The 12,413-nt window shown below is 40.8% G+C and overlaps 1 long non-coding RNA gene across 1 annotated transcript; it reads left to right on the top strand.

Annotated features, from left to right (window-relative positions):
- The first annotated feature begins 10,085 nt into the window (after nt 1-10,085).
- LOC146490285 (uncharacterized) lies at nt 10,086-11,951 on the top strand. The gene is made up of 3 exons (XR_014872846.1): nt 10,086-10,292; nt 10,683-10,805; nt 10,960-11,951. It is a non-coding gene; the product is annotated as an uncharacterized LOC146490285 (long non-coding RNA).
- The last annotated feature ends 462 nt before the right edge of the window (nt 11,952-12,413 follow it).

Here is a 12,413-nt window from a genome sequence, read left to right on the forward strand (position 1 = left end):
AAATATTGAATGTTGTTGTGCAGCACGCAGGACAGACAGCGCACAATGTGCTTTGAAGTAGCAGCCAAGAAAGGTGTGATTTAAGTCTACGAATAGTGAACACCCATGTGCACACCTGTGTGGATCGGCGCGCTTGTATTCAAATGGTTTCCCCATGTAATGGTCTGCTAGAGGATGTAGAGAGCCATAGCCCCGTCCCCCAGGGCATGAAGCAGGCATGGAGGAGATCCAGGCCCCAGACATCCAGAGGCCCCAGAGTGCAAGAGCCAAAGTATTGACACTTTTAATGAATGGATAGAAAAAACGTTTGCTTCGGTGAACCAAAAATTACTATTCATCTGTGGTGATTTTAATATTGACTTGCTAAATCCAACAAGGTTAAAAGCCATTGATGACTTTACTGACACCATGTACAGCTTATCACTATATCCAACAATAACGAAGCCAAGCAGAATAACATTACATAGCGCCACTATTATTGACAACATTTTTACTAATGTCATGGATTTCCAAATTAATAGTGGCCTGCTTGTCTGTGATATAACTGACCACTTACCAGTTTTTACTTTGTGTGACTGTGATTTAAAAAAAATAGATACCAAGATCATGATAGCAAAGCGAATAATAAATGAAGGAGCAATTCATGCTTTCAATTTTGATGCCGCACAACAAGATTGGAGTTCGGTGTATGAAGAGTCAGATGTGGACAAGGCTTATGATAATTTTCTAGATATTTTTACCATGTTGTACAATAAACATTGTCCTGTAAACGAACACATGACAAAGAAAAAAAAGATAAAAAGTCCTTGGCTCACAAAAGGAATTATTAATGCTTGCAAAAAGAAAAACAATCTGTATAAACAGTTCATCAAAGTAAAAACAAAAGAAGTGGAACAAAGATATAAAGCATATAGAAATAAATTGACTGATATTATAAGAACGAGCAAACAACTTTATTATAGAAGAAGATTATATGAAAATAAAAACAATATAAAAGGAACTTGGGATGTGTTAAACAACTTAATTAAACAAGGATCTTCTGGAACATCATATCCTGAATATTTTACTGATGCAAATGGTGAAAATCATAACATGAGTAATATTGTCGATGCGTTTAATAAATTCTTCATAAATGTTGGCCCTGAACTAGCAGCGGACATCCCGTGTCATAAAAATGAAAATATCAGTAATATAAAATCAAATCCCTCTTCACTGTTCCTCTCAGCTACAAATGAGCAAGAAGTAATAAATATCACATTAAAATGTAAAAGTAAGTCTTCAATGGATTATCATGACATAAATATGTCTGTAGTTAAACAGGTTATTCTGAATATTGCTAGTCCCTTAACATATATCTGTAATTTATCATTTCAGTCCGGTTGTTTTCCAAAAAAAATGAAAATTGCGAAAGTAATACCACTATATAAAAGTAATGACAAACACAGTTTTACCAATTATAGGCCTATTTGCCTCAATTCTCAAAAATTCTAGAAAAACTTTTTAATTCAAGACTAGAAAAATTCCTTGAAAAACATCAAATAATTAATGTTGGTCAGTATGGTTTCAGAACGCAAAGAACCACTTCAATGGCGATAATTGAGGCAGTAGAAGAAATTACTGATACACTGGATAAAAATAAATATGCAGTTGGTATTTTTGTTGATCTCAAAAAGGCCTTCGACACAATTAATCACTCAATTTTATTGGATAAATTGGAAAGATATGGTATTCGAGGGAAAGCTGGTAACTGGTTAAAAAGTTACCTAACGGGTCGGGAACAATATGTTAGCATAGGGCATTACCATTCAGAGAAACTTGGTATTACATGTGGTGTTCCCCAAGGGTCAGTGTTGGGACCAAAACTTTTCAATATATACATAAATGATATTTTTGATGTTTCTCAAGTACTTAAACTCATACTGTTCGCAGATGACACCAACATATTTTTCAGTAGCGATGATTATACTGATCTTGTAATGTCCGTAAACAGGGAGCTAAAATTAATAAAAAAATGGATGGACATAAATAAATTATCATTAAATATAAATAAAACTAAAGCAATGTTTTTTGGTAATTTAAAATATAATATAGAATTACCAATTATCATTGAAGGTGTACCAATTGATAATGTGAGTGAAAACAAATTTTTGGGAGTCATAATTGATAACAAAATTTCATGGAAACCCCACGTCAGACACATAAAAACCAAAATTTCCAGAAGCCTTGCAATTTTGAACAAAGTGAAACCATACCTGGATAAAGATGCACTTCGTACTCTGTACTGTACCCTGGTTCTTCCATATCTTACATATTGTGTGGAAGTGTGGGGAAATACATACAAAAATACAATTAATCCATTAGTCACAGTACAGAAACGAGCACTGCGTATTATTCACAAGGCTGGTTATCTAGATCATACTCACAAATTCTTTCTTCAGGCAAAGTTACTTAAGTTCCAGGATCTGGTTAATTACAATACATCCATAATTTTGTATAAAGCTTTTACTAAACTTCTACCGGCAAATTTACAAACTAGATTTGAAATTCGAGAAAAGGTTTATAATGTGAGAGGCTCTGGAGAATTCAAATTACCCAGAACTCGAACAACCCGTAAAGGTTTTTGTGTGTCTGTATGTGGTGTGAAAATCTGGAACAGTCTGAGTTTACAATTGAAACAATGCAAAAATATTCATAGATTTAAATTCCTCTACAAACAGTTGGTCTGGTCACAGTATACCCAATGATGGTTTTTAGTGTGCTCTGTAATGTCTGTTCTCTTACCATTGCTGGTATGGATTCCAAGAGGAAAAAAAAAAAAAGAAAAAAAAAGAAGAGTGTGTGTATGTATGTATATATACGTGCATGTGTGTGTAGATATATATGTATGTATGTATGTATATATATGTATGTGTGTTTGTTACTTGTAATTATTACTGCCTGTTACCTGTGGTAATCCAATTTATAATTTATATATTCTGTATTCAGTTATGAAGGCTCTAATTGTTGTTGCGAGCTGCCATTGAGATGCTTGTATGTGTCCGGGGCTGTTGATGGGTCTGTATGTAATGATGGGCGTAGCTGCGGGAAGTTTATTGTTTTTTGATGATGAGTGAGTATAGGGGTGGGATTTAATAAGTTTTCTTCGTCCCACTCCTTTTTCAGGCAATTTTTGTTTTTTGTTTTGTGCATTTTATGTTCGATATAGGTATTTGTTGTGCCTGAAAATGAACAAATAAATGAAATGAATGAATGAAAAGGTAATTTTACAGTGATTGTTGGCTGTAAATGGTAAATGGTAAATGGCCTGTATTTATATAGCGCTTTACTAGTCCCTAAGGACCCCAAAGCGCTTTACATATCCAGTCATCCACCCATTCACACACTGGTGATGGCAAGCTACATTGTAGCCACAGCCACCCTGGGGCGCACTGACAGAGTCGAGGCTGCCAGACACTGGCGCCACCGGGCCCTCTGACCACCACCAGTAGGCAACGGGTGAAGTGTCATGCCCAAGGACACAACGACCGAGACTGTCCAAGCCAGGGCTCGAACCGGCAACCTTCCGGTTACAAGGCGAACTCCCAACTCTTGAGCCACGATCGCAATAGACATCAACAATACAACAACAATCAGCACTTACTCTATTCAGAATTCAAATAAGTGCTTATGTTGTTGTGATGTTGGTGACTTAATTTAGCAAAGCATTTTAATTAAAGAAGTGTGATCTGTGATTTTTTTTGTGGAAAACAAATCAACCTTTTCTTTAAATAAATAAATAAATAAAGCTTAATTGTATCTCGAGTCACAATTCAACATTATGGGCTAGGAATATAGTTTAGCAAATCATTTACATACACACTTACTCTTTCAGAAATCAACCTAATCCTACTGTTTTCAGTCAGTTCATGGTTTGTTGTGGACAACAGCATTACAACAACAATTAGCACTTGATGCTTTCAGAATTCACTTAAGTGCTGATGTTGCTGTGATCTTGGTGACCAATTCAGAAGTTTATATCATCATGTGACCCTGATAGAACTATAAATAGACACCTAACATGATCAAGTACCTTAACAGAAGTACTTTCTTCATTAAAACACAAAAAAAACCAAAGTTACTGTTCTTATGATAAGTATACTTTGGATTACTTCCATCAAAGGATAATTATAAATAGAACAAAATAAGACAATGTGGTAATAACAATCATAGAACATAAAACCAATGGGTCAATAACAGATATGTAAAGAACATGCTTACTTACCAATGAAGTTGACCATGGTTTGTAGCATCTGCCATTTGGTTTCCCTTTTGCAGTGGATGTGGTGATATACTTATAGGGTACTCTTAACTGCTGGGTGCTGCCTTTTCCACCCAACTCCGCCTTCTTTTACACCAAATTTCAATGGTCTAGATAATGGCTGGCCAACGACCAAACCATGATTAACAAAGAACCATTGTCACACCTTAACTCAGGTCATCAGACATTCGGGAGTTAGATTTACTTGATAGAACTAGGGCTAAAGTGATATTTAGAAATGGCATGAAAAAAATTAGAAATAAGAACTTTCAGCCAAAAGTTTTTAAAATGTCCTTAATACAGAACATATATAAGTCATATTTGTCTGTGATAGCAAACTATGGTTTCCCATATGTCATTCATCAGTTAAATTCCTCACTTATAGCATTTAACTTGGGTTAAAAAATAATGACTTAACTCTATAATGATATTTTCATGACTACTGAGAAAAGGACCTTAACCTGAAAAATGAGCACTTACTTTAGTGTAAGTCAGTGAAAGTTAGAATAATTATGTTATGATTAAGTCATGAGTGTTAGTGGTAAATTTCAGATTTACGTAATAAATTATATAACATAAACTGTAATAGGATTTTATGATTTTTGTAGTTATCTTAACGTGAAAGCTGATATATTGTTCACTGATACTGTTGTATACCTGATAGGATTTATTATGAACCAAACTGTGTTTTAATGCAATCTTTGATTGTCTTTTTTTACTTGCTGAGTGGTTTCAGAGGTTCCAATCATCTCCCAGTGTCACAGTGGATCAGGTCAGGAGACAACGGAGGAAGCTTCGCTCCAGAAAGGCAGCAGGTCCAGACAAGGTGTGTCCTAGGATCCTAGGAGCCGCTACAACGAGTCTTCAATCTCAGTCTGCGACTGGGGAGAGTGCCTGCCCTATGGAAGACATCCTGCATCGTCCCGGTCCCCAAAAGGAACCGGCCCAATGAGCTGAATGACTTCCGACCGGTGGCACTGACGTCACATCTTATGAAGACTCTAGAGCGGCTCTTCCTCAACCTCCTCCGACCACAGGTACAACATGCCCAGGACCCACTACAGTTTGCCTACAAGGCGGGTGTCAGAGTGGAGGATGCCATCCTGTACCTCCTGCATAGAGCCCACTCACACCTGGATGGGGGAAAAGGCACGGTCAGGATCCTGTTTCTTGACTTTTCCAGTGCCTTTAATACAATCCGGCCCTGTCTGCTTCAGGAAAAACTGAACAGGATGCAGGTGGACCCCTGCCTGGTCGCTTGGCTCTCCGACTACCTCACTGACAGGCCACAGTACGTCAGGCTGAAGGACATCACGTCGGACACTGTGGACAGCAGCACAGGAGCACCACAGGGAACTGTGCTGTCCCCTCTTCTCTTCACCCTGTACACCTCTGACTTCTGCTACAACTCTGAATTATGCCACATTCAGAAGTTTGCAGACGACACAGCCATCATGGGGTGTATCTGGGATGACCAGGAAGAGGAGTATAGAAGTCTGGTGAGGAACTTTGTCGCATGGAGTCACACAAACCACGTGCAACTAAACACCTCAAAGACTAAGGAACTGGCTGTGGACCGGCGGCGCGATCGGCGTTTCCTCCCCACAGACGGCTCCGACGGGCCGGGCAAGATCACATCCGGCGAGTCGGGAAGCGAGGCAGGAGTGGCTGAGAGAAGGTGAGGTGTGTGCCGGAGAAATGCCTGCATGGTCGGAGGAAGCGACTTCAGAAGCCATGGCAGGCCAGAAAAGAGCCGTTGTAGCCGGCTTTCCATGGTGCGGCGAAGCTCCTCCGGAGGGTTCTCTAGCCAAGGAACTGGTTGTGGACTTTGGGAGGTCCAGAGCAGGTCCACTGCCGGGTCAGATAGAGGGGGAGGAGGTGGAGGTCAACAAGTACAAGTACCTCGGGCTGTGGGTGGACAACAAACTGGACTGGTCATGCAACACAGATCACCTGTACAAAAAAGCCCAAAGCCGACTGTACTTCCTCAGGAGGCTGAGGTCTTTTAACATCTGCAGGAAGCTCCTGAGGATGTTTTACCAGTCGGTGGTTGCTGGAGTACTTTTCTATGCAGTGGTGTGCTGGGGGAGCAGCACAGCAAAGAAGGACTCATCCAGGCTGGAAAAATTGATCAGGAAGGCTGGCTCTGTGGTCGGCATGAAGCTGGACACTCTGGTGTTAGTGGCAGAGAAAAGGACACTAAAGAAACTGCTGGACATTATGGACAATGCTGGGCATCCTCTGCACACGGCCATAAACAACCAGACGAGTCTGTTCAGTGACAGGTTGCTTCTCCCAAAGACAAGAACCAACAGACTTAAAAACTCCTTTGTCCCACATGCCATCAGACTGTTTAACTCCTCTCTGGAGGGGAGAGGGAGGGGAGACAGGGGGACAAAGGAGGGGGGCAACTAAGCTGTAGTGCCTCTTCACTTCACTGTGCAATTACCTTTTGTGCAATACTTTTTGTTAATAGTCAGCGGTGCAATAGACTCCATACTTGAAATGTGCAATTCACTTGTATTTTTATATTTATTCCTATTTATTCTATTTATCCCCTTTGTATATTTTATCTATATATGTCTTTGTATTTATATATGTGTCTATATATATATATATATATATATATATATATATATATATATATATATATATAATATTCTGTAACTCTGTAACTTCTGTCGGTGCTGTGCTTTTGGAAACCGAATTTCCCAGAGGAACCCACCCGAGGGATTAAGAAAGTTTTATCTTATCTTATCTTATCTTAAAATTGCTGCCTTTGCTCTTTTAGTCAGTAATTGATTTAAAGCTGAGCGGGCTGCTTCTAACTTCTTAAGTATAGTTTTGGACCTGGAGATTTTAAACTGCACTTCTAGTTTTTGTATTATGTGCTCTAAATCGAGTTGTTCTTTCATTGAAGCCTCTTTCTGCGCTGTGGTGTATGAGATAATACTACCCCTAAGATAGGCTTTAGCAGTTTCCCCACAATAAAGATGGGCTTACATCTTCCGTTTTATTAGTGGTCATAAAAACATTCCACTCTTTAGTCATATACTCAATAAATAAGGGGTTACTCAATAAATAAGGATTGATCCTCCATCGGCGGGAATGTGGCTCAAAATAAGGTGGGTGAATATTTATGCTTACTACTGAATGATCAGATAATGGACAAGATGTCACGTCCGGTTGTGGCAGACGTGTGGGGTTTGTAGAAAGGACCCAAAAGCCGGCAGCTCTGGTGCAGGTGAGTGTTTATTTACAGGAGTGGGTACAAACAGCAATGGTGGGTGAACATGAAACTGGAAAACCTAAACTGGGCAGAGCTAAGAAAACACATGAAAGGACACAAACTAAGAAACGCGGACTAGATACAGGAACACACGGGCAGAACAGAGTAAACACTAAACAGAGGAAGAACAGAACCAATAATCACACTAATAGAAAACTCAAAATGCTGGGTCAAAAGGACCCAGGACCATGACACAAGACCTTATTGAGCACTCTTCCATCCTATCCAAGACCGTCCTGGATGACAGGAGCAAATCTATTCTTGAGAAACTCTGATGGGGGCAAGAAAAAAAAGTGAAATCCCTATCTGTGGGGTGAGCTACTCACCAGGAATCAAAAATTTCTAGATCAGAACAAAACTCTTTCAATCTAATGCTTTTTGGGGACAATTCACCCCCTGGTGGAGATTTATCAACCCTAGGATCAGGAACACAATTAAAATCACCTCCCAAAACCAAATATGGGGAAGCTATTGCTGAAACATGGGTTAAGAGATTGGGAAAAAAAGAGACATCTTCTGAATTTGGACCATAAACACATCCTATAAAAATAGATTCTCTAAATAAGAAACCAGATATAAGAATGTAGCGTCCTTCCTTATCTTTTATGACTTTTTATGGTTAGAGGCAAATTACGATGGATAAGGATGGCTACTCCTCTACTTTTTGTATTATAGGATGAGTAAAAAGCTTGGCCAACCCAACTTCTTTTTAGTTTTGAGTGTTCCAAATCATTTAAATGACTTTCTGAAACTAAGGCAATTTGTGTTTTTTCCTTCTTCAAAAATGAAAGAGTTTTTTTGTCATTTAACAACATTATTCAGCCCTTAAAGAAATTATTTTAAGATCAGTCATATCAGCTCAGCTTTCTTTTTTTTTTGTTATAACATATTCAATCAATTGCTGTCGGTGTACTTCAATTTAACTCAAATTGTCCAAAAGAGCAAGAGCATCTTCAGATTTACGGAAGGAGTAATTTTTCCCTCCTTGGGAAAAGTTTAGTGTAGCAGGATAGCGCATATAAAAGCGCATATTTTTCTGGACAAGTTTTTGGCACACTCCGTTAAACGCACGTCGCATCTCTTTTACTCCTGTTGCCAAATCTTGTCGAATATGAATGATCTGTCCATCATAAGTCAGGGGCCCATTATCTTTAGCTGCAGTGAGGATCATAATCCTTAATAATCATTGCACGAGGCTGATTAGGTCTCGATAATCCAGTGGACCGATGGGCTCTGTCGATTTTGATTTTCCCCTGTTTAGTTTGAATACTCAGCAAAGTCGGTAGCCAGCCTTCGAGGAATTTCACCGGTTCACAACCTTCAGTGCCTTCCTTTAAGTTCAGAATTACAATGTTGTCTCTTCGGCTCCGGCCCTCCAAGTCTAGACATTTTTCCGTAAGAATATTCACTTTAGTCTCCATATCAGCCAGTCTAGTTGCCATACCTGACAGGGAGTCTTCTGCAGTTGAAATGCGATTCTCCGTGTCAGAGATCCGTTGAGAATTTAATTCCAGTTGTGCTGATATATTTTTTAGTGATAATGAGAGCTCATCAAATTTATTCTCCATCATAGTAGATATTTTGTCCACGACTGTCTTTGATATTTCCGCAGCGAGCGCGTCGGCGTCCACAGGTGCACTTGGCGTGGTAGCTGTGGTCGTCGACATACCCTCTTTCGCTTGTGACTCTTCAGGAGATTTGTTGGATGCAGATTTTGCAGCTCTTGTAGGAGGCATTTTAACAGACTCTTGTTTAAAGTTTTTATCCCTCAAGGTTGTGCAGAACGTATCGATAATAAAGCAAGATATGCTCAGTGGCGGCGAGAGCTCAGTGTTAACCATTCCTCGCCGTCAGTCCCCTGACCGTGGTCGGGAGATGCGAGGGGAGATGCTTCCTCCAGGGCCAAAGTTTGTCCTGAACTCCCTTCACTTTTATGGAGTAGTGAGGCAGACAGAAATCAGCTGGGACACCGGAGAGTACTGAAGAGATGAGGCTTTAATAACAGTACTGCACACTTTGAAAACACACTGCATAGGCTGTAGCCCGTTAGAACGCTGCTCCCGGTCGCCCTCTCTACCCAGGACACACTCTCTCTCTCTTTTTTTCCTCTTCCGCTCCCTGCGTTTCCTTCACGTGCATGCTCACACACACATCACATACACTCCTTACTGCACCCAGCCACACACAAGACGGCAATTCCCGCAACACTACCCCCACTCTGGATGGCAATTAAACAATAATTCCACTCCAGCATTGTAATGCATAAAACTGGTACACAATCCCCTTTACCACTTGGAGCCCACAGGAGATAAAAGTGTTAGCCATTACCGCATATAAGGTGAGGTATAGTATCAACTAGTGCACTTCAGTGACAAAGACGTTGACTCAAGTAAGGTGAACATACATGTGCAAAATAAAGCATTTCAAGTGCTGTTAAGTAGAAAAGAAATTACACAATTGTAACTATTACATGGCGACCGGGAATAACTAACTTATCCTAGCATCTAGGAATGGATGGTGGCCCTGGTGCCCCCTCATAAGGTCCAGCAGTCCTACTGTCCATCCAACAGCTCCTTCTCCCCTCTTACAGCCCCTATGGGAGCTCCATCTGTGGTGGCTACAGGCCTTACAGCTACAGCTACGGTGGCGGCTACAGCCTGGGAGGATACAGACACACACCTCACCTTGAGGACGTCCCCCCAGCAGGTTTGTGCAGCAGGCTGAAGAGATGGAACAGCAAGCACTCACATATTCATATGAGTACATTTAGTTGTTTTGAGAGGTGTACTCAACACAGGACAGTGGCTGCAGGTGCTAATTGTTTTGAGTTCAAAGTAATTAAGGCTGCTGTTGCAAAGTTTGATAATAGAATCTGAAGCTGGTAATGTTCAGGGCTGCAGTACACGTGCAAAGATGAGTCTGCTTGTATGACATCATATGTGCCTTTGTGTAACTCAGTGGCAAATAAATTGGGTACCATAGCTCCATATGCCATTAGTTACTTTACAAGTGTAAGGAAAAGCAGAAGGACTTGTTTTTGGTTAAGACCAGTTAAAATGATGAATGTCTTTCATTCAGTTTCCTTGCTTGGTTTAGACACTAACTGGACGAGCGAGGAGGACGACCACGTGGTGGCCAGAGGAGAATATGACTTTACAGCTGCTTCTCAGGAGGAGCTTTCTATGCAAGCTGGAGAGATGCTCAACCTCGCTCCTAAAGGTGATGAGCTTTTTACTGGCTGCGGGACATTTGATTCTGAGTGCTTTGACCCAAAACCTTCTATTTTTGTTTTCCTTATCTTAGAAATAACAGATGAGGGCTCTTCTTTTGTGTGAGCGTGCCCCATGTTTACAACTATCTCCCTCGTGTTTAGAGCTACAGCCCCGTGTGCGTGGCTGGCTCCTGGCCAGCGTGGACGGTGAGACCACCGGCTCGTCCCAGCAAACTATGTTAAGATCCTCAGCAAGAGAAGAGACCGCCGGGCCACAGATGTGGAGAGGCTCGCTCAGGCCCAGCAGGCGAACACGCAGGCACCCCAAACAACCTCAGCTGCACAAATCTGTGTCTCTCCTGCAGCCCATAAACGTACAGCATCTACCCGCATCATGTACAGTACATGAATGACCCGTCTCGTCAGATTCATTAGGCTCAGCTGTGTCCCCCTCCTGTGTGCAGTTTCCTCGTTTCCCTCTGTGTGTATTTATAGTAGTGATGGCCAAACAAAGCTTTCTGAAGCTTGTGTTGAAAAACGATTCATTACTGGAAGCTTTTTAACACAGTCCTCTGTGGTGACATCTGCTGGTCAAAAATATGAAGAGCAGCTTGAATCTACAAAAAAACTGAACTGCTTCATTATGATTGCCCACTCTGCAGAGTGGAATTCACAATTCACAATTGGACGTCACTGATCACGTGACTGTGGCCAAACGAATCGAGCATCGACAGAGTGCTTCTGAAGCGGTGTGTTGGTGTTTTTGACACACGCGCCGGAGCGTCAGCTTCAAGCGGGCCATCACTAATTTATAGCATTCGTCCTCTTGTGTGCGTTACTGGTCCGTCTGTGTTCCTCCATGCTGTTTTTCCTGCTTGTCATCCTTCGTGTTTTAACTCCATTCCCTCGTGTCCAGGTTTCTTATTTGGTTCTCAGCTTTCCCAGTTTAGGTTTTCCTAGTTTTGTTTCTCGCCTCCCTCGCCTTTGTTTGTATGTCACTCTCCATAAATAAAGCTCACTCACATCAGCAGTGCCTGCATCTTGGGTCCTCCATTCATATCTCAACACGCAAACCCTGACATTTATTGTGTAGTTACATACTGCTAGGAAGTGCTGACAAAATATGAAATTATGATGCTATTTATGTAGAGATACAGTACCAACACAGAACAGCGGGGACACAGAACCAAAACCTAAGAAGTAACAAAGACACATCAAGAAATCAAAGATTAATAAAACAAAACAGAAAACACTGAGCCAGCGACCCAGGACCGTGACATTCAGTTTCTCAAGGAGGAATCAAAGCAAACATTTTTTTCTTTTTATGAATAAGAGATTTCCTCGGGTGTCCGCAGACGTGGGAGAAGATACCGTCGCAGACATTAGACAATCTCAATAAACATGTAGGATGAACATCAAAACTGTGGTCCAATCAAGTTTTTTTTAGATAATATATGTTGTTGTTGTTTTGTGTGTGTTTGTTATCAATGTTGTGAAAAAAGTTAAGCTTAGTAAGCCATCAAGCACTGATTACTCGTAGAAGAGCACCAATAGGAGACAGAACTAATTAGAAGGTGTTATTATTCAGTCTGTACATCGAATAGAAGGCACTAACC

Source organism: Neolamprologus multifasciatus, unplaced genomic scaffold (assembly GCF_963576455.1).
Source record: "Neolamprologus multifasciatus unplaced genomic scaffold, fNeoMul1.2 scaffold_42, whole genome shotgun sequence".
Taxonomy (NCBI): domain Eukaryota; kingdom Metazoa; phylum Chordata; class Actinopteri; order Cichliformes; family Cichlidae; genus Neolamprologus; species Neolamprologus multifasciatus.